A 10610-nucleotide genomic window follows, 5' to 3' on the forward strand; every position below is an offset into this window, starting at 1 on the left:
AGATAAGCAAAAGCTGAGAGAATTCAGCACCACCAAACCAGCTCTTCAACAAATGCTAAAGGATCTTCTCTAGACAGGAAATGCAGAAAGGTTGTATAAACGTGAACCCAAAACAACAAAGTAAATGGCAACGGGACCACACCTATCAATAATTACCCTAAATGTAAATGGGTTGAATGCCCCAACCAAAAGACAAAGATTGGCAAAAAAAAAAAAAAAACAAGACCCCTATATATGCTGTCTACAAGAGACCCACCTCAAAACAAGAGACACATACAGACTAAAAGTGAAGGGCTGGGAAAAAAATATTTCATGCAAATGGAGACCAAAAGAAAGCAGGAGTCGCAATACTCATATCAGATAAAATAGACTTTCAAATAAAAGCTGTGAAAAGAGACAAAGAAGGACACTACATAATGATCAAAGGATCAATCCAAGAAGAAGATATAACAATTATAAATATATATGCACCCAACATAGGAGCACCGCAATATGTACGGCAAACACTAACGAGTATGAAAGAGGAAATTAATAGTAACACAATAATAGTGGGAGACTTTAATACCCCACTCACAACTATCGATAGATCAACTAAACAGAAAATTAACAAGGAAACACAAACTTTAAATGACACAATGGACCAGCTAGACCTAATTGCTATCTATAGGACATTTCACCCCAAAACAATCAAACTTCACCTTTTTCCAAGTGCACACGGAACCTTCTCCAGAATAGATCACATCCTGGGCCATAAATCTAGTCTTGGAAAATTCAAAAAAATTGGAATCATTCCAGTCATCTTTTCTGACCACAGTGCAGTAAGATTAGATCTCAATTACAGGAAAAAAATTGTTAAAAATTCAAACATATGGAGGCTAAATAACACGCTTCTGAATAACCAACAAATCATAGAAGAAATCAAAAAAGAAATCAAAATATGTATAGAAATGAATGAAAATGAAAACACAACAACCCAAAACCTATGGGACACTGTAAAAGCAGTGCTAAGGGAAGGTTCATAGCATTACAGGCTTACATCAAGAAACAAGAAAAAAGCCAAATAAATAACCTAACTCTACACCTAAAGCAATTAGAGAAGGAAGAAATGAAGAACCCCAGGGTTAGCAGAAGGAAAGAAATCTTAAAAATTTGGGCAGAAATAAATGCAAAAGAAACTAAAGAGACCATAGCAAAAATCAACAAAGCTAAAAGCTGGTTTTTTGAAAAAATAAACAAAATTGACAAACCATTAGCAAGACTCATTAAGAAGCAAAGAGAGAAGAACCAAATTAACAAAATTAGAAATGAAAATGGAGAGATCACAACAGACAACACTGAAATACAAAGGATCATAAGAGACTACTACCAGCAGCTCTATGCCAATAAAATGGACAACTTGGATGAAATGGACAAATTCTTAGAAAAGTATAACCTTCCAAAACTGAACCAGGAAGAAATAGAAGATCTTAACAGACCCATCACAAGCAAGGAAATCGAAACTGTAATCAAAAATCTTCCAGCAAACAAAAGCCCAGGACCAGATGGCTTCAACAGCTGAATTCTACCAAAAATTTAGAGAAGAGCTAACACCTACCTTACTCAAACTCTTCCAGAAAATTGCAGAAGAAGGTAAACTTCCAAACTCATTCTATGAGGCCACCATCACCCTAATTCCAAACCTGACAAAGATGCCACAAAAAAAGAAAACTACAGGCCAATATCACTGATGAACATAGATGCAAAATCCTTAACAAAGTTCTAGCAAACAGAATCAACAACATATTAAAAAAATCATACACCACGACCAAGTGGGCTTTATCCCAGGAATGCAAGGATTCTTCAATATCGCAAATCAATCAATGTAATACACCACATTAACAAATTGAAAGATAAAAACCATATGATTATCTCAATAGATGCAGAGAAAGCCTTTGACAAAATTCAACACTCATTTATGATTAAAACTCTCCAAAAAGCAGGAATAGAAGGAACATACCTCAACAATAATAAAGCTATATATGACAAACCCACAGCAAGCATCACCCTCAATGGTGAAAAATTGAAAGCATTTCCCCTGAAATCAGGAACAAGACAAGGGTGCCCACTCTCACCACTACTGTTCAACATAGTGTTGGAAGTTTTGGCCACAGCAATCAGAGCAGAAAAAGAAGTAAAAGGAATCCAGATAGGAAAAGAAGAAGTGAAACTCTCACTGTTTGCAGATGACATGATCCTCTATATAGAAAACCCTAAAGACTCTACCAGAAAATTACTAGAGCTAATCAACGAATATAGTAAAGTTGCAGGATATAAAATTAACACACAGAAATCCCTTGCATTCCTATATACTAACAATGAAAAAACAGAAAGAGAAATTAAGGAAACAATACCATTCACCATTGCAACAAAAAGAATAAAATACTTAGGAGTATATCTACCTAAAGAAACAAAAGACCTATACATAGAAAACTATAAAACACTGATGAAAGAAATCAAAGAGGACACAAACAGATGGAGAAACATACCGTGTTCATGGATTGGAAGAATCAATATTGTCAAAATGGCTATTCTACCCAAAGCAATCTATAGATTCAATGCAATCCCTATCAAGCTACCAACGGTATTTTTCACAGAACTAGACCAAAGGATTTCACAATTTGTATGGAAATACAAAAAACCTCGAATAGCCAAAGTAATCTTGAAAAAGAAGAATGGAACTGGAGGAATCAACCTGCCTGACTTCAGACTCTACTACAAAGCCACAGTCATCAAGACAGTGTGGTACTGGCACAAAGACAGAAATATAGACCAATGGAACAGAATAGAAAGCCCAGAGATAAATCCACGAACCTATGGACACCTTATCTTTGACAAAGGAGGCAAGGATATACAATGGAAAAAAGACAACCTCTTTAACAAGTGGTGCTGGGAAAACTGGTCAACCACTTGTAAAAGAATGAAACTAGAACACTTTCTAACACCATACACAAAAATAAACTCAAAATGGATTAAAGATCTAAATGTAAGACCAGAAACTATAAAACTCCTAGAGGAGAACATAGGCAAAACACTCTCCGACATAAATCACAGCAGGATCCTCTATGACCCACCTCCCAGAATATTGGAAATAAAAGCAAAAACTAAACAAATGGGACCTAATGAAACTTAAAAGCTTTTGCACTACAAAGGAAACTATAAGTAAGGTGAAAAGACAGCCCTCAGATTGGGAGAAAATAATAGCAAATGAAGAAACAGACAAAGGATTAATCTCAAAAATATACAAGCAACTCCTGCAGCTCAATTCCAGAAAAATAAATGACCCAATCAAAAAATGGGCCAAAGAACTAAACAGACATTTCTCCAAAGAAGACATACAGATGGCTAACAAACACATGAAAAGATGCATGCTATCTTTCAACCGTTGCAGGAACACTTCATTACCAAGGGGCAGAGTCCTAACAGCCTGTTCTGGGTTGATGGCCTTTTGTGGGAACGTCTTTCCCTGTTTCACACTTAGGGTGTACTCCTTTGTTCTTCTAAGCACATGTGTCAATGGCCCTCAGGCAATCCCCCAGTCTTCTGTATTTCAAGTCCCAGGGGGAAGCTCGTGATTCTTCTGTTGCAGCAAGAAGTGTGATGTTTGCAGCGAAATCTCTTCTGTCAGAAGGGCGGTAGATAACCTAGCATGGGAGATCCCATTGCAAGGTACTGGATCCTGTGTACTTGTTCTCTCCTCTTGCTGTAAGTAAACTCTATACCACTAGAGTCTAATGTGTGTGTTCTCTTTTTCTCTGACCTTCTCTGGGTGGCACGTACCTGCTTCTTTTTGCTTTTAACATCAGGTGCATAACCTGGCCAGCCAGTGAAAAGTGAAAGGAATGTTAATTAACAATATAAGATATGTGTGCCTCTGCTGTTTTATTATTCTGTGTGCCTCAGTTTCCTTATTTATAAAGTTAGGAGGATAAGATCTTATGTTCTCTGGAATTTCACTCAGCTGTTAATCAAGTTCTAGGATGATGCAGTCTTGCTAAAATATAGCTTTTATTTCTCTTTCTCCCCACACAAGTCATTACCTATTTTTTATAATATTATTTCCAACACAATATTCTCAAACTTTGGTGTTAGATTATTATGCTATAAATTTAACATAAGTTAAAATATGCCATGACCAAAAAGTAGTTCTTAAATCATCCAGACAGAGCTAAATGTCTATAGCTGAGATAAACTACATCATTTTCATCTCTGTGTTGTTTGCAATTATATGGTACATACAGCCTAGAGCATGGGCTATGGACCCTGAAGTCAGGATGCCTACATTGAAGTCCTTTTTCCATAACTCATCAGCAGAGATTTAATCTAATGAACAAAATATTCCTCCACTGAAGCGTTGGTGTACAGACTCAGTAAAACAGAGCAAGTAAAGCATTTGGAACTATTCCTGGCACATCATGAGTATGCAATCAGTGCTTGCTTCTAAAACTTTGCACATTTTATGTGACATATTCGGTATTTTGTCCTTCTCATTCTTGAGGTCTTTTAGTATTAATATTGAGGTCATTTAGCATAGTGTTAAGGTTGCCAATTAATACATGGACCACAGGTACCTTGCTGAAAATATTAAACTGTTAGGGATATTATATAAACTGAAAACTAAAACCAATTTTCTCAGGCTCTGACTATACACTTAATTCTTCACAATAGCAAGAAGCTCATATATCTGTTGGCTTCTCAACTCTACATTTTTCAATGGAACACAAAATATACTTTCCTAGTGATAAATTTGGGGCATTATTGTAATTCTCAGGTGGTCTGAGTTCTCTGTTAAGAAGTGTTACCACATTATTCACTCTCTTTGGGCATCCAGAGTATTTTCTTTCTCCTGGGACACTGAGAATAGCAGCAAGTGAGGCCGCTGATTGCGCTTTGTTCCAGAACTGGGAAGCAACTACATGAAAGTAGAATAAAAAAGTCTAGAAGTCACCTAGTCCTTGCAAGAATCCTGCAAAAAAGCACCCATTTACCCTGTTTTATAGATGAGAATACCAGAACCCACGCAAGACTAAACAACTGACCAAGATATTTGGCTAGAAGGAGGAAGATGTGGGGCTGAGATTCAGGTTTCTCCCTTTCTCCAAAGTCAAGGATATTAACAGACACACAATCTTTCTAGTATAGTAGGCATGTTATGGAGTTGAATATAGGTAACAGTTTTTTAGGACTGATTCTGCATGTTATATTCTGCATGAGATTAAAAGACGCTTGCTCCTTGAAAGAAAAGCTACGACCAACCTAGAGAGCATAACAAAAAGCAGAGACATTACTTTGCCAACAAAGGTCCGTCTAGTCACGGGTTCTTCCAATGGGCATGGATGGATGTGAGAGCTGGACTATAAGGAAAGCTGAGCGCCGAAGAATTGGTGCTTTTGAACTGTGGTGTTGGATAAGACTCTTGAGAGTCCCTTGGTCTGGAAGGAGTTTCAACCAGTCAATCCTAAAGGAAATCAGTCCTGAATATTCATTGGAAGGACTGATGCAGAAGCTGAAATTCTAATACTTTGGCCACCTGATATAAAGAGCCGATTCATTGGAAAAGACCCTGATGCTGGGAAAGACTGAAGGTAGGAGGAGAAGGGGACGACAGAGGATGAAATGGTTGGATGGCGTCACTGACTTGATGGACATGAGTTTGAGCTAGCTTCAGAAGCTGGTGATACACATTGAAGCCTAGCATGCTCCAGTCCATGGGGTCACAAAGAGTCAAACACGACTGAGTGACTGACCTGAACTGAACTGAACTGCATGTTAGAACATCAAGCAGAAATGTGACCTGGCATGTTACTTATGTGGTATTTTTGTCAAATCACTTAAATACTCCGAGGCTCAATCGCCTACTTAGCAGCAGCAGCAACCAAGGTCTAAGCAGTGGACAGATAACATGTGTAAATACAATGTGTGTATATATTTTTTTAAAACTCTATGCAGTTTACCTAACAGCCAAAGATGTATAAAGATCATTGTGTCTTCTTCTTTATTCTTTATCAGGTACATATACATTCCTCTATTTCATGAACAAACTCTGAGCCTAAAAACAACTTTTCAGGTTCTCTAAAATGTTGATTGAAGCACCTCTAAATAAATTAGAACCTGAATGTCTTGACCAGAAAAAACAAAAAAATTAAAAAAAAAAACAATGGGTACTCTACGAATTAGACTTTAGGTGGTAGTGTGATATCTTAGCAAAAGGAGTGGCTTTTGCTAACTATTCACCATGACTCATTCTCAATTTCTTCTGCCTAGGAAGCATGTGCCTTAAATCCCTGGCTTCCTTCATTAAGGAAGAACTTCATATAGCTCATCCCATTAATGGAAAGGCCTGGCGTCATCATTTTATATCATCATGAGGGGAAGGGACATCCCACTCAGTACCTACTAAGACCTGTTATAGAGGCATCAGTCCACTCCCAGTAGGGGAAGCTAACACTCAGTTACTTTGGGGTATTCAGTCTGCTGAAATGACTTCCTCACTGTACCTCACTGTTGTAAATATGATTGGATAGCTGAGAAAATGTCATGTTTAACTCTGCCCTTTGAGGACAGATCTCCCCTTCCTTCTCTCCTAAGGACAATGAGAGACAGTCATTATGTTTTTGGTCATGATATTCACATTTTGATGCTGTGTCTCTGTAAAAAGTTCACCTATTTGGGAGATTAAGAAATTGTTTCCCTATCCTCCACTGAAACCACATTGTTAGACTTTACAAAGATTAATATAGCTGCATGGGGGTTAGATTGCTTCAGTCTCTACTGTGTCATAAACAAAAGGCTGCTCTCCGAGCTGAGGAGCCACAAAAAGCAAAAACTTGCTGCACTGAACATAAAAACAATCACTTGCTTCCTATGGTGCTGAGATGAGAGTCATCTCTGTTTACAATTTTAAATAGTAAAATTTATGATTCTCTCTTTATTATTCCTCTCATTTTATTATTATTATTATTATTTAATTTAGACAATTGTAATCACTCTCTTTGTAGAGATGTGTTAAACTTCAGAATTTGAAGTTGGGGCAATCCTTTTTCTATGGTTCTAAAAATCATCTTGACAATGTCCAACTCCCTAAAAGCTATGTTCATCTTTAATAAAGTCCCAGAAAAAAAGCCACAACCCACTGCTATCTGGCACTGCAAAGATGATATAAATTTAAGGCATAAAGTTTGTCTACAATTCGCTTGACTTTGTAATACCTACCTATAATATGTCAACATGACACTTATAATCATATGAAATGCAGCAAAACAATTAAATAGAAAAGAAATACAACAATGCAGAATAACTTTAGTTACCTGAATCTAGCATTAAAGATTGAAAGTAAAATTTACAGGGAAAAAAAAAATGAGTAAGAGAAAGGAGTAAATAAAATTATTTGCAGATAGTTCTCCTCCAAAAGCGGAAGATAAGTAAAATCACTTTCCAGGGCCTTAAATAATTTAAATTCTATCAAACACGTATTTCTCCCTGTAACAGGTTCACACAATTTTCACAGCACTGTAAGCTGTTACTTTCTTTGGCTTTTGCTTTTCTGCACTCCCTGAGGATGTTCTCTGATGATTATTTCTTTCTATCTTTATTTTGTTCCTTTCTATTTTTTTCCAGCCCCCTCCTGTTCCCTGAGGTAGCGTGCAGCCATAATGCTGAAGTGCTGCTAAATGCAATAAGGCAAAAATCATCACGGCTTGATGGCACCAGAGTGCCGGCGCTTTGGATAAAGAATTATCCCACTAACGCAGCATGAACCAACCAAAAGGAAAGAGAAGAAAACAATCCACAAACTCATGGCATATTTATTTTTTATGATCCCAAAAACCTTTATTTAAAAAAGATAAAATGGAATCATTGGATGAATATATTTCAAGGCAGGAATCTCACAGGCAATTTGGACAGGCCGTAATTTTGTATACTGATTCTCCATACTGGGTTTTCTGAGCTGTGAGACAAATATACATTGTCCACCAAATTCATTCTGAAACAAAAAGTCCCCTCTTTGATCTGTTCTTTGTAAAAAAATCTATGTTAAAATTGAGAGTTCTCTAATTAGAAATTTAAAAAGAAATGAAATAAGTTGAATGCATTCTAGCTTTAAGGTATAAAGGAGAAAACTATGTTTCCCCTTAACATCTCAATAACCTGTTATTACAAATATTAAGTATATTTTATATGTTATATACATATTATATATGTGAGTTTATCCATTAGCTAGGAACTTTCCTTGTTACTTATATTTCTCTTACCTTTCCCCCAAAGCACAAACACCATGCTGGAATCTGACTTGTTCTCTCTTTCTTTCTCCACTATACCTGTCTCTCATTCTCTCTCTCTGTGCTCAAATTCAGATATATGGTTTCATCATGATGGTCTTAGGCAATGACTGCTATGACATCAGTAAATGCACTGGGGGAATCCAGATTAATTTAGCTTGGACATGATGAAGATTTTCCTTACCTTCATTACTAAGTAAGGTCATCCTGCATCTAGACCCAAATACTGATGCTTCAGGCTTTAGGTTACCAACTAATCTTCTGTTGAAATTGTTGTGTTTCTATATATAGATGAAGATTTATGGATTTTTTTCTGACACCATCTCCGTTATGTTTTCCTATTTAATATATTTATCACCTTTAGTTAGATAGCCAGCAAGCATATAATGCCTATTGTTGTAGACAAGCTGTGGGCACCACTGTTAGTTTAGACACTTTTGCAGCAAGATTTCAAATTGCAAACACAACTCTGAGTACTACATTTCACAACAAATTGCTAAGAATTCTACACATATAAAATACCTTCTTTAGTTATTTTACTTCTGAATATTTTGTTTAGCTACTAATAGCATTTTAATGATGATATTACTAACTATGATAGGAGACAAGTTTGCAAGACAGCCCTGTTAGAAATATCTGTTTGTGTTTTTTTTTTTTGGTTTTACTGCACAGCTCTCTGGATTGTTTTTGTTTTTCCCATATTTCTAATATTAAAAAAAAATCTTTGCTTCTTTTAAAATCTCAGTTACAGTGGCTCTTTTTGAAGGTGGAATTGCTAAAGAAAACTTAGTAATTTAAATAATATTTTCTCGAGGGATTTTTAAAATTTAGTTTTCATAATCATAGCATTCTAAAAATAAGGGAGGCCTTAAAGGGACTTCATTCTGTGTTTTTGTTTATCCATAATGATGTTGCAAGTCAATGGGAGGAAAATACTAGAATCCAAGTTGTTATTCACCATGCGTATCATTTAACATTCATTTTCTAAGCCACAAATTCCCAAGCAGTACTTTTGTGGATCATTTTCTGTAAAGAGTTTTATGACCCATCAGTGGCATGGCAATGACATTATCGCCATAGCTACATTTGTTCCTTTTAACAGACATTGTCATGGCCTTTGCCTCATGGGTGAGACCCCATCCTGAGCTCTTAGATTATGTGAGTTGGGAGGGAAGGAATATTTTAGAAAAGAAGTTTGTAATATATCTGTGTGTGTGTCCAAGTATATTTAAGTTGGCATACCAGCAAAGGTACTTACTAGTTGTGTGACCTGGAATGAATGCTTTTTACTTTACTAAATTTAATTACCTTTCTTTTGCTTGTCTATTAGTCAGTTTGGCTTGTTGTTTTAACAAACAATACCAAATTCAGTCATTATAAGCAAAACAAAAAAATTATTGCTCACTCATGTTACTTTCTGATGTGTATTTCTGCTCAGGAAACTGTTTTGGGGATTAGCCTCTTTCAAGAATCTATTCAGGGACTGAAGTTTCAATATCCCACAAGACACTTGGAATCCATCCCTGGATTCTCTGTATTTGGAAGCAAATGAAGATAAAAAGAGAGTCAGGGGTATTGTAAGGAAGGTATTTTTGAGGCCAGTGCTGGAAGATTACATTTCTTTGACTAGAATTCAGTCCATTGTCAGGGGTGGCCCTGCCTAAATATAAGGCTAATTGGAACATTAGGCCTGCTTGTGTGTCCATGAGGGTGGTATGCACAGGATTTGGAGAACACGTATCCTTTTCTCTGACAAATAGGGAAAAATCATAGTGCCTATCTCTCAAATCTGTTGTGAGTATAAAAAGAGAAAGTGAATAGAAAATATATAAAAATATATAAAAGATCCTCCAAAAAAAAAAATTAGGGTTAGGGTTAGAATCAATTAAATCAATTGAAAATATATAAAATGTCTGATGGTTGATAAATACTCAATTATTGAGGGGTGGAGCAAATAAAACAAAATTAAAACAAATCAATAACCATACTTTATAAAGCTAAAGTGATAAATTCCATAAAAGAAGGAAAGACAGATTACTATGAAAACTCTGAAGCATGAAAACCAAATTTTGCTATGAGGGTCAGTTTGACCACGTTTAAGTGGGACACTCTATCTCTGTCTTCAGTGATTTACTCTTTAAGCTCCAAATCTTCCTTTGGTGATCTCATCTCTTCCCACAGCTTCTGTTACCACATACATATGCTAGTTAATATTGAACTAGCACTTGCCTCTTGCATTTCTCTCTATTTGCATATTTAAATGCTGAGTGGAACACTTAAAGTGTTATAAGGCCC

The 10610-nt window shown here is 36.2% G+C and overlaps 1 long non-coding RNA gene across 1 annotated transcript in view; it reads right to left on the minus strand.

Annotated features, from left to right (window-relative positions):
* Positions 1-10610, minus strand: part of LOC122444154 — a 61586-nt gene that overhangs the window by 24022 nt on the left and 26954 nt on the right. The gene's annotated exons all lie outside the window — the stretch shown is intronic.

This window comes from Cervus canadensis, chromosome 6 (genome assembly GCF_019320065.1).
Source record: "Cervus canadensis isolate Bull #8, Minnesota chromosome 6, ASM1932006v1, whole genome shotgun sequence".
NCBI classification, from domain to species: domain Eukaryota; kingdom Metazoa; phylum Chordata; class Mammalia; order Artiodactyla; family Cervidae; genus Cervus; species Cervus canadensis.